The following is a 12,987-nucleotide window of genomic DNA, read 5'->3' as shown; positions in this document are numbered from 1 at the left end:
ATTGCCCACAGTAGTGACCCCCAAACAGTAAGTAGGAACCAGCTTGTTAGTCGATTGGCGGATCGCTTTCCAGGGGCAATAATCCCTCCAAAAGGAAATAAGTAAAAAATAATAATAATTTGGTCACTCGATTCACAACTGTTTGTGAGACGCTGCTGCGTGAAATTGTCTGCCTTGTTTCGCCCAGAAATATACAATCAATTCACTATACAGTGTATCCTGTGAAGGGCTTTGAGACGTCTCGAAAACGTGATAAGGAGCTATATCAAAGGCAAGGATTATTATTATTATTATTAAGGAGGGAGCGAGTCAGAGTCGGGGGGAGGAAAGGAGTCAGTGGGAGAGAGGGAGGGAGTCAGTGGGAGGGAGGGAGGGAGGGTGTCAGAGGGCGGTGGGGGGAGATGGGATGGGGTGTGGGGGGTGGAAGAATAGCTGGAATCCCACCCGTCGACACGCGTTTGTCAATCAATGCTGGAGACTAGCTCTCGCCATATGGCCATCTCTTTTTTTTCTTTTTCCTCTTCAATTAAAAAGCAGTGAAAGATTTATTTTCTGTGGAACAGTGCTTGATGTCATCTAATCTGACTGGTGCTGGGTTATTGCTCTGTCGAGGGTTCCCTGACCCCTGTCTCTCTAGGATGTCTTGAAAGGATTAACTGCCCGCGATCAATACAGCAATGAAAGCCAAATAACCAATATGTTCACCGCTTAATTATTTAAAGTCTTCAGTAATTCCCACCGGCGTTTAGCTCCACTTGTCTCCAGCGGGGCTGAATGTTTTAGCGTTTAACTCGGTATCTCGGGGATCAAAGACTCACGATAATAACAATAATTAATATAATATAATCATAGTAATCCTTGTATTTGATAGAGCGTCTTATCACATCGTCGAGACGTCTCAAAGCACCACACTGTAAAGTGGATTGACTGTGTGTTTTGTGGGCGAAACGTGGCAGCCTATTGCGCCCAACGGCGTCCCCACAAACAGGGGTGGGTTGAGTCACCAATTTTTTTTTGAGGTATTGCTACACCCGGAAAAGCGATCCGCCAATCAATTAACAACCGGGTTCCTACTTACTGCTGGTAAACAGAGGCGTGTGGAGTAAGGGAACTTGCCTAAGGTTTTGCCCTGACCCAGGAATCGAACCCCGGTCCTCTCGCTTGCGAGGCGAGGGCTCTAACCACTGAGCTACAGATCATAATCCATCACTGCTCAGCTCCCACCCCACCACCATTGCCAGCACAGAGTCACGTTACTGCTGTCTGCCAAAGCTGCCTTGTGGCCGGCTTCTGTCAGGCGTTATGGCTTTAGACCAGAAAAAATGAAGTTTGTGAGCGGGCGGGTGGGAGGGAGGGAGAGGGAGAGGAGGGGGTGGGTGGGAGTTGGAGGGGAGGAGGGAGAGGAACGGTGAATGTAAATTGCAGGTTACGGAAACCACATGAAGACTGATTTCACGTCATCTCGGAGTCTTTTCCACTTGGGTCTGCAGAACATTAATATTATATTGCGACAGTCTCTCTCTCTCTCTCTCTCTCTCACTCTCTCTCTCCTTGAAGTATTTTGCTGCAGAAATTAACAGACACAAGCGGAGCGGGGAGCAGGGGCGGGGGGAAGGGGAGCGGGGGTGGAGGGGGGGAGTGGGTTAGGGCGATATTTTACGTGTCTCTCTGTAGGTTCTTCACTGCGGTTTCAGCTTCTCGCAAACCCATGTACCACTCGCATTGGGTGTAAAACTTGAGAGTTGGTTAAACCTTTTACTTCTGAAGGGTTTCTTTTTTTCTCTATTGTATCTCTCCGCGGGGAGAGTGTGTGTTTGGCCGGTCACCGGGTTCGGTTCGGATGACGAAGGTCCTTCGAGGCCCACTCGAGCACCTCCTAGAACGCATACGCTCCCCACCTTCTAGAACATACACACACACACACTCCCCTCTCTCCCGTCACAGCATCAAGCCATTTCCCCGATGAGTTCAGTGTCCTGACCTCAACCACGTTGTTCGTTTGAAGGTGAGGAGGGAATGAGCAAAGGCGAGGAGATTTTGAGTGAGAGAGAGAACGAGAGAGAGGGAGACAGACAGACAGACAGACAGACAGACAGACAGAGAGCGAGACAGAGATGGACAGACAGAGCAGGGATGTAGTTACGGCTAAAAGTTTGGCCTCTGATGATGCAGCAGGAGGGAGGGGTGAAGGGAGCCCCAGACCACGGTTGGTTGTAGCCGCTCTGGGCGCCAGGCTTCACGCCCTTTCGTACCCACGCTAAGTGTAATTGCACGTCTCGGCGCGAGGTCACATCGCTGGCCGAGGGAGGCGCAAGCAGAGCTGGGTCTGAGGCTGGGATTGTGGTCAGTGTTAGTGCGGTGTCGCTGGTCTCCCTGGAGCCTGGACCCTCACCGCCTCCAGCTCTAATTGCAGGTTTCGGCGGCCACCAAAACCAGCCCTGATCTGGAACTGCTTACACCCCATTCATCAGCCTCTCAGCCAGGGAAAGGAACCAGAAACAGGGGGAGGGAGGGGGCGGGGGCGGGCGGTAATGGAGTGTGGGTGGGGTGGGGGAGCAAGTTACAAATCGAGCAGAAAATACTGGGAAACGATGAGAGAGATATAGAGGGAAATAGAGAGAGGGAGGAGAGGGAGAGAGAGATAGAGAAGGGGTTAGAGAGAGGATAGAGAAAGTGAGAGAGAGGGGAGAGAGAGGGAGAGAGAGAGAGCGCAGAAACTTTGAAATTAATAATAATCCTTTCATTCGGTACAGTGGCTTATCATGTGGTTGAGAGATGTCTCAGGAAACACTGTAGAGTGGAGTGACTGTGCATTTTGCGGGCGAAACGCAGCAGCCTGGAGTTGACTCTGGAGTTGGGAGGCGATAATCTCCGCTGTATTTTTGGTGTCTCGTGGGGAGAATTTTAAATGCACCAAAAAAAAACCTCGGTGACCTTTTTGTCGTTGAGATTTTTCCAGGCCACGATCTCAGCCAACGCTCCAGGCCAGACTTAGCTGTTCCTTGGCGTTCCCGATGGCTCCCGTTCTGCTCCTGTGCTGACAGTAAGAACGTAACTGGGATCTCGGCCCCCCTCCCTCCCCTATAACCCCCCCACCCCCCCCCCCATCCCACCCACCCCATTCCGCCAGCATTCCACTGCAGAGTTCCTGGGAGTGCGTGAGGGAAGGGAAGTCTGAAATCTAATTTAACGTTTGTTTTCTTGACTTTCCATTAATCTCTTTCCTGTAAGTCTCCAGGTTCTGAGCCCCCCCCCCACCCCCCCACTGCTAGTCCTATCCGGTAGATCCAGGCCGTTTTACCGGGTGGGGGGAGAGGGGGGAAATGGCCTGAGCTGTGTGGGAGATGTTAGTGATAATAATCATAATAATATTTGTGTTTGATATAGTGTCAGGAGGACGTCTCATAGCGCTTCACAGGATTCACTGTAAAGTGCAGTGAATACTGGATGTCTTTTGTAGGTGAATTGCCTACACGATAGTTGGGGAGTGGGGTGGAAGTGGGAGGGGGGAGAGAGAGTGGGGGGGGGGGGGGCGGGAAATCAGTCAGTAGTTATTGTCTGGTCTCGTAGACGGGATTTATCAACCATATGATAACGATCACCAGAGTTGATCGACAGATCACACAGTGCAATTTTCAGCTCCCAGTCTTACGAAAGTAAGAGAGACCAGAGAGAGTGAGAGGTCAGGAGAATATCAATAATAATAATAATAATAATAATAAGCCTCGCATTTGATACAGCGCCTTATCACGTCGTCGAGACGTCTCAAAGCGCTTCACAGGATACACTGTAAAATGGATTTTGTGGGCGAAACGTTTGCATGAAACTCACCCCCCCCCATCCCCTCAACTGTCCCCACCCCTTCTCTCCCCCCCACTCTGGCTCTCCGCCCCCACCCCCACCCCAAGCACCATCAGTCACGGTTACAAATAAAGAATGAAACAAATCAAAGGGGAATAATCAGGAGGACGAAGGGGGAATGATTTAGCCTAACATTTCTCTGGACAGTGCGGAGTTGTGGGAGAGTGGGGGAGTGGGGGACGGAGTGGGAGGGATGGTGGTTTTTTTTCTAGAGACAGACACGGGTCAGTTTAATCAGTGGATGTCTGACCGCTCGGGCCATGTTGATCTGTTTATCTGCTCGGTGTCTGCGGTGTCCCTGGACACAGCACCGCCTGGTGGGCAAGTGGTGGGAGTGTTTGCCAACGGTCTGGGCTCATTTGGGACGGATGGGTTGGTGGCTCGTTGATGGGGAAATTTCCACGTTGGCAAATCCCGTAGCGTACCGGTTAGCGCCCTCGCCTCCCAAGCGAGAAGACCTGGGTTCGTTTCTTTCCCGGGGAAAAAACCTCAGCCAAGTTTCCTTACGCCACGCACTTCTGTTTACCTAGCAGGACGTAGGAAGTCGGTTGTTACTCCATTGGAGTTTCGGGGGTAATAATCCCTCTCCTCTTGATAAATTTGGCCACTCAATCCACGACTGTTTCTGGGACACGGCTGTGCGCAATTGGCTGCCGCGTTTCGCCCACGAAACACACGGTCACTCCACTTTACAGTAAATTGTGTGAAGCGCTTTGAGACGTCTAAATGACGCGATAAGGCACTGTATCAAATGCAAGGATTGATATTAATATTATTATTAACATTAGATCATTATTATAAATCCACTCCACGTTTCACATTGACAGCCCCCACCCAAGGAGAATCAATTGGATCAAAAATCAACACAATACAGTATAAACTGACTTGATCACTACAATTTATTTCATCGATTATGCTATCAATATCCCAGCCACATTTAGCTGTGTATTGATGCACACACCTGACTCACTGCTCCTGATAACTCGCCCCTTTTCCCCCCTCGAAGTGATGAGGTATCAGTTTATTGTACTTTATCGATAACCATGAAGGCCATCTATATGTTTGATATACAGCACCTGTCAACAAGGTGGTCAACAAGGATCATCTTGCGTTTACGTACTGAACGTAGAATAGTTTCTTGCAGGCCGTGTGCAATTTATCACATTTTTTTGTTCCTGAAAATTAATAATATATAATAACTAGTCTTAACTGTTCAGCCTCATAACGCCTTTCGGATCAGGAGGACGTTTCGAAGCGCTTCACAGGATTTACCGTAAAGTGTAATGACTGTAGTGTAGCTTTATCTCTGAAAAGTGATTTTATTTTTAAAATCCAATTGCAATTTACGCCTTCACAGCCTTTCACTTTCACACTGTGAGTGCGTGCATGTGTGAGCGTACTTGAGTGTGCATGCACGTGTGTGTGCGTGCGCGCGTGTGTGAGAGAGGGTATTCATGTGAGTGTGCATTTGATCGCGTGTTTGTGTGTGAGAAAGAGTATGTGTGTGCGTATAAGTGAGAGGAGGCGTGTGTGTGTGAGAGAGTGTCTGTGTGAGTGTGCGGTTTGCGTGAGTGTCTGTCTGTGTGTGTGAGAGAGGTATGAATTCCAGTGACCGGAATAAGGAAATTAATCGAAGTGTATTTTTAACCCTTAATTAAGAGGTCTCCAGTTTGCATCCTGAACTTTAAACTTGTCTTATGTTAGTTTGTAATAACTTTTGTCTAGACCGAGGATTATATTTCAAAATATTTTTCGCCAGCGAAGCTTCTGGGCTTGAATTCCTCAGATCTTCTCCTCGAGCAGGAAACCTTTAAGCTGGGGACTGAGGTAATGCGGTAGCCAGAAAAATGTGCCCCCGGAATTGTGCATGTGAACGACAGACCCTGTTACACACTGTGCAGGAGATGGTGGAGCCCTGTAGCGTATTGGATAGAGAGCTCGCCTCGCAAGCGAGAGGACCTGGGTTCAAACCCCGGGCAGGGCGAAACGTTGGGTAAATCTCCTTACTCCCACGCGCCTCAGTTCACCTGGTAGGAACCCGGTTGTTAGTCGATTGGGGGATCGCTTTTCCGGGAGTAATAATCCCTTCAAATAAATAAATAATAGTTGGGTCACTCAATCCACGACTGTTTGTGGGACTCTGCTGTACGTGTAATTGGCTGTCGTGTTTCGCCCGCAAAATATACGGTCAATTCGCTTTACAGTGCATTCTGTGAAGCACTTTGAGACGTCGCGAAGGCGTGATAAGGCGCTGTATCAAATGCAAGGATTATTATTATTATTATTATTATTATTATGGTTCAGGGGACAACTTGGCAGCAAGTCTGTCTGCCTGTAGCTCAGTCTCTTCTTGACCAGCCTTCACTCCATACCCCTCGATACCCTGACCTAACAAACGTCTCACCACCTCACTCTTTCCCAAGGTTTTATCCAACGTCGGTGCTGACCTTGGAGAAGCAGGGGGCAATCGTTACTGTGGGAACACGCGCGTGCTGGCTAGCGTGTTGTCCGCGTGACGTTGAGTCCTCGCTCAGCGCCCACACGTGTTTGTGATCAGTGCAGTGTCTCTGACCCCGAGGTCAGGCAAGCCCTGAACTACTGACCACTTTGACACTTTCTCTTCCCCGGCTTTTATTTTTCTTTCCCTTTGAAGAATATCAGTCGCGTTACTCCCTCTCCAGCTCCACTGCTCAACGCCAGACACCCAACCTGTGACTTGCCCCTCTACCCCCTCCCCTCTCCCACTCCCCACCCAACCCAACCCCAACCCCAACCCAACACAGCCACACCGCCAACACACAGTAACTCCTCTCTCGTGGATCAGTCTCTGTCTCCCCACCCCACCCCACCCCTTCCCTTCCCTGAGCACGATCGGCAGCCAAACACACAGTCACTACACTTTGCGGCAAACCCATAAAACGCTTTGAGACGTCCTCCTAACTGGGTAAGGCGCTGGATTTAAAGTTGAATACTATTATTACTATTAGAAGGAATATTCTTGGTTTGTTTTGGAGACTCCTAAGCACAGTGATGGGTTTCTGTGTTTGTCAGACACCCGGCTGACCAATAAAAAGTATTATTATTATTATTATTAATACGTGGTGGTATGTTCCTCAAACATGTGGCTGAGTCGGGTAGAAACAGAGTGGATGGGGGGGTGGTAAAGGACACACACAGATACAGAGACAGATACAGACATACACACAGACAAACAGACAGACACAGAGACACACACACACTGACACACACACAGACACAGACAGAATCACATTCACACAAACAGACACACCCACAGACACACGTGGGGGGCCTGAACTCTCTCAATGGGGGTGTTTGAAGTTTCCTGACTTGCTGAGAGGCGGTCGCTACTCCATGCTATCAATTGCACATCTCTGGTTCCTCTTCGTTCTCGTCCAGTGAGGGCGGAGAGGGGAGAGGAGTGGGGGAGAGGGGAGAGGGAGAGGAGGAGAGGGGGAAGAGAAGGAGAGGGGAGAGGAGGAGATGGAGGAGAGAGGGAGGGTGGGCGGGGGGATAGAGTAGAGGGGGGAGAGGAGGAGAGGGTGTAGGAAAGGGGTTAGAGGAGGAGATGGAGGAGAGGGGCGAGGAGGGGGAGGGAAGAGGGGAAGAGGGGAGAACAGGGGGAGAGGAGGAGAGGAGGAGAGGGACTCCACACTGACACTCGCTCCCTCGCTCTGGCTCCTCAAACAAAATAAATAGAGGCGGAAGAGGGGGGGTGTGGGTGGGAAGAGAAGAAAATATTCATCTCTTTCAACATTCTCCCAGCACTGTACCAAACGTCAGGATTATTATGATAAACAGCCGTGGAGTGAATGACCCACTGTATCTGGGAGATTGTCGGCCAGGACATCCGGGAGAGAGGGAGAGGGAGAGAGAGAGAGGGGGAGATCGATCTTTAACGTCCGCCTGGACAAGGCACAGACCAAAGCTCAGTTTAACGTCTCATCCGAAGGCCGTCACCTGTGACAATGCTCTCTCTGCCCCCCCAGTGCTGCACTGGAACATGAGCCCAGCCTAGTCCCTGACGTGTGTGTGTGTGTGGGGGGTGGGGGCGTGGGGGGGTGGGGTGGGTGGGGGCTTGAACCCAACTCTGGCTCCTGCCCGACTGACTCCCACATTCCGGTCTTTCGGAATGGTCGCTGTTAACCCTGCGCTTGCCACCCCTGCGCTTGCCACCCCGGATCGGTTAGACGATGGGTCCCATTGATGCGGGTGGCGAGGCGAGCGCGAGCTGCCAGGCTCCGTGAGGGCGAGAGCCGAGCGGGGGGGTGGGGAGGGGGGGGGGTAATTGCACGCTTGCAAATAAAACAGCAAAGGTTCGCAAGCTCCTAGCGCTTGTCGCTCGGGGGCATTTGAGGAAACCGAAACCCTCTCAGAGGTGTCTGTCTGGCTGCTTGTCAGAGACACACACGCCTTATTTACAGGTGCGACGCACAGCACCGGGGAGACTGACGGGGTACGTGGGAGGATTTGGAATGACACTGTAATCGCTCTGAAATGTAGGGTGACATTCGGAGACCGAGCAAAGTGGGCTCCACTTGGTGTCTGGTGTCTGCCAGTGAGGAGTTGGCGCTCGAGAGGCCATACTTAAAATAACCCAGAGGGCGGGAGAGTGCGGGGGAGGGACGGGGGTGGGGGGTGGGTGAGCGAGCGAGCGAGCGAGCGAGACGAGGGAGGGAACAGTATACAATGGGAAGTATTATGGGCAGAATAAAGGTGAGAGACTGCGAGATACCTGAGATCCTGACAGTCAGACTGTCTGCTGTTCGGCAGAGATGGGCTCGAAACATAAGGAGTTTGGGAACGAGTTCGAGGGTTTAACAGGTTCCCCAACACTCCTCCCCAACCCACACCACCCACCCCCTCTTACCCCACAAAGACCCTTTTCCTGCCTCGTATTGTCACAGCTACACTACTCTTTGTTGTGGATTATTATCGGGGAAAAGTCTATTGTAAATACACTTTACTTTCGCACAGAACCTTTCACGTCATTAGGGTTTCACTGTAAAGTGTAGTGACTCTTCCTTTGCCCATTGGAATGGGTGTCCGTGTGGGTGGCCTTGGCATGGAATATGGGCAGCAAAGCCCATGACCAAGCCTGACCCCTTCCCACTCGGGTGCCCCCCTCTCCCCCAAACACACACACTCACACACGTGATCTCACATACACACGCACATGCAAGCCCACACACACACACACCACAACCAGCACACACGCATGTACGTGTGTGTGCACAGACACAAACACCACACACACATGCAAGTGCACGAACCACACCATTCACAAACACACACATGTAGGCGCACTCACACTGCACATACACGCACGCCGCGCACACATGCTGCACACGCACAGGATTCCTGGCTGTCAGGGTCAACAGGAGCCTAATGGGAAGAACCCCTGCTCCCAGGGTTTTCTAGAGACCAACCTGTTCCCAGTTAGTGGTACGAGGGGACATGTGACTGTGGCGGTGGGAATGGTTCCTATTTTGTTAAGAAATAAAAAGCTGTTGTTATCTCGTGAGCTGTGACGGGCTGTGACCCAACTCCTCATCTGTGGCCGATATCTGTGTGGCTTTTACCATGTTAGTAGTCGTGCTCCGTCACTGACAAGCGCTCTGGGGCGCTACCCTGTGTGAGGGGCGCTATATACATGCAAGTTGCTGTTGTTGTTAATCCAGCCTCCCAGCCTGAGAGCAGATGAGCTGGAATTTCCCACAGCTTTGAAGTATCTGCTAGAATAGAACTCTTCTACCCGTTAAAAAGTGCCCAAGTTGCCCCCAACGTTTGTTTTAACATGCGTATATATACTCTCACTCACTGTCTCTCTCTCTCTCCCTCTATACATAGATATATCTGTTATAATCCCTCAAAGTTCATAAGAACATAAGAATTTGCTGGCAAAACAAGACCAGGGTCCTTTCCAGTTCGCCTTCCACCATTCTGGCAGTCGATTGACATGTCGTGTCCAAAACTATGTATTCTATCCCCAGATATTATTTCCGGCGCTGGGTAAGAGCGAGGAGAGACAGACAATCTGGAAGGTATTAATATCCTCCGGCTTGTTATGTTGCGTGTGTTTATCCCACCATTGGTTCGTCGGGGCAGTCAGGGTAACCAAACAGGAACAGGAAGCTATTTGGGTCTGTCTCTATCAGACTCCACATGGTTTGTGTTTTAGCGTTTAATCCCCACCCCCCATCCCCCACCCTCCCCGTTTGCCCTCAGACAGTCAAGCGAGCACTGGGGGGTGGGGGTGGGGGGGTGGGGGTGGCAGACTGTCTACCCAGGCTCACTGTGTCCAATTAGGGAAGCGACATTTCCACTCCCAGAGGCTGGCACTTGGAGGGAGGGTGGGGTGGTGGGGGGATATTGGGAAGGTTCTGTCAGGGGGGGGGGGGGGGGGGGGGCTGGAGGGGGTTTGTAATGCGGAAACCAAAAAAAAGAAGAGAAAATTGCTTCTTAAGATTCCAAGATCAGGTTTGGATGAAAAACTGTCCCAGTGTGTGGCTCCAGTCACCCTTCCTGGCAACCCTGGTCCTATCATTAATTACCCTCCGAGGAAAAGTGGAGTCTTGTAGATCAGTGGTTAGAGCGCTCACCTCACAAGCGAGAGGGCCCGGGTTCAATTCCCGGGCAGCGCGAAACCTTAGGCACGTTTCCTTACTCCACACACCTCTGTTCACCCCGCAGTTAGTAGGAACCTATAGGTTGTTAGTCGATTGACAGATTTGGTCACTCAGTCCACGACTGTTTGTGGGACGCTGCTGTGCGAAAATGGCTGCCGCGTTTCGCCCACAACATGCGCAAACACTCCACTTTACAATATATTCTGTGAAGCGCTTTGAGACAGCTCACTGACATGATAAGGCGCTATATCAAATGCAAGGATTAATATTATTATTATTATAACTTCCTGTTGTCTGTCCTGAAATTGCTCCTTTGGCCAACTCTAAGCCCACGGCCTCTTGTTCTACTCTCTCATGTCTCCGAATGTATAGTTCTGTATTTTATGTTAAACACCACTGATAAGGTCCTCTCTGAGACATCCTCTTGGCTTTCCTCCTTTGCATCTCCACACGGCCACTAATAAGTAGCATAATTTTTGGGTGTATTAATTGGATGAATTTCATTTGCAGCTCAGCGTTATTTGACAGCGACGTGCTTTTAACTTAAAAAAAATCTCTTAAGCGCTCTCTTGCCCCTGTGAACGTTAATGGGATTGAATATAGTTGGAGCGTGTTATTATTAGTGATCTCTATTTATTGTATTCATTGTGCCCCCAATGGAAGCTTTGATCACGCTAAAGAGCCAGACTGAATTGCACTAACTCAGCACAGCTATTATTCACGGTTTCAGCCCTGCTAATCACCGCGTTTTGGCCTGGAATCTGTAGCCGGTCAGTCGATCGCCTTGAGAAAGAATTTCGGTGGGAAACAGAGTAAAGTATGAATTGTCAGGGCCTCTGACATGTTTGTCGTCGTCGTTGTTGTTGTTGTTGTTGTTGTTGCTGTTGTTGAGCAGATTTTAAAAGAAAATTATTGCTCGCTCGCTTCACGGCTGTTTGAAGTGCACACACTGGCTGCCATGTTCCCATGGTTTGAACACCGTGTGATGCGGTGACAAACATGAGGCTTGTTAATTAAGGACGCTGCATAAATACGTGTTGATGTTGTTGTTGTTGTTGTCGCTGTGGCCGTTAATCTTGTTGAGTTTGGTTATTGTTGAGGCAGTTATCCTGTAGTGGTTGTGGTGGTGATGGTTGTTGGGTAGCGCTCAGAGACTCTGCCCTGTGTGAAGGGCGTTATACATGCAAGTTGCTGTTGTTGTTGTTGCTGTTGTTGTTGTTGTTGTTGCTGTTGTCGCAGTTGCTGTTTTGGCTGTTGTTGCTGCTGCTGTTGTTGCTGTTGTTGTTGTTCTTGTTATTGTAGTTGTTGGTGTTGTTGCAGTTGTTGTTGTTGCTGCTGCTGTTGTTGCTGTTGTTGCTGCTGCTGTTGTTGCTGCTGTTGTTGTTCTTGTTATTGTAGTTGTTGGTGTTGTTGCAGTTGTTGTAGTTGTTGCTGCTGTTGTTGCTATTGTTGCTGTTGTTGTTGCTGTTGTTGCTATTGTTGCTGCTGTTGATGTTGCTGTCGCTGTTGGTGTAGTTGTTGCTGTTTTTGTTGTTGTTGTTGCTGTTGTTGTAGTTGTTGCTGTTTTGTTGTTGCTGTCGCTGTTGTTGTAGTTGTTGCTGTTTTGTTGTTCTTGTTATTGTAGTTGTTGGTGTTGTTGCGGTGGTTGCTATTGTTGTAGTTGTTGCTGTTGTTGTTGCTATTGTTGTTGTTGCTGTTGTAATTGTTGCTGTTTTGTTGTTGCTGTCGCTGTGGTTGTTTTTGTTGTTGTTGCTGTTGTTGTAGTTGCTGTTGTTTTGTAGTTGTTGCTGTTGTAGTTGTTGCTGTTTTGTTGTTGCTGTTGTTGTTGCTGTTGCTGTAGTTGTTATTGTTGTTGCTACTGTTGCTTTTGTAGTTGTTGCTGTTGAAGTCCAATGATTTATGAATTCTCTGCCGGTGCGCACCGGGTCCCTCAAGCCCGGTTGCATTCCTGGTGATGATTTCTCGCAGCTCAGTTCAAGGTTGTCTCAGCGTTTGATTCATGCAGCGGGGAAGCCGGCCGCGTGGAGCAGCCCCTGTCTGTCAGTGAGTGAGCCGGTGGATAATATTCTCCTTATTGTACCTTGCGGCTCCACCGCTATTTATATAGCGTGCGAGCTGCCGGCGTGTCAGGGAAGGCAACGCCAGCGACACTTATTTATTAGAAGCCGCGCTCGCAGGTTCCTCCAAGCTAGCCTCGGCTCTCGGTAATAATTAAATTGTCACCTGTCGGTCTCCTCAATCTCCCACCCCCCCAACCCCACTCCCCACCTCCACCTCCCTCTCCCCCACCCTCGCGCTCCCACCTAACCCGCCCGCCCCCCCCACGCTCCGCCATTTACGGTTCCGTCCCTTTCCCAGCGATGGAATTGATGTCATTTGCAAACCCGGAGCCGTTGTGGCCTGTGGTGTGTGAGAGTGGGGATGTACTAGGCGTGTGCTAGACGTGTGCAAAGGCGTGTGCTAGGCATGTGCCGGGCGT

This window comes from Callorhinchus milii, unplaced genomic scaffold, assembly GCF_018977255.1.
Source record: "Callorhinchus milii isolate IMCB2004 unplaced genomic scaffold, IMCB_Cmil_1.0 Scaffold8, whole genome shotgun sequence".
Taxonomy (NCBI): Eukaryota; Metazoa; Chordata; class Chondrichthyes; order Chimaeriformes; family Callorhinchidae; genus Callorhinchus; species Callorhinchus milii.
The sequence above is the reverse complement of the archived record's forward strand: the minus strand, read 5'-3'. Positions refer to the sequence as shown.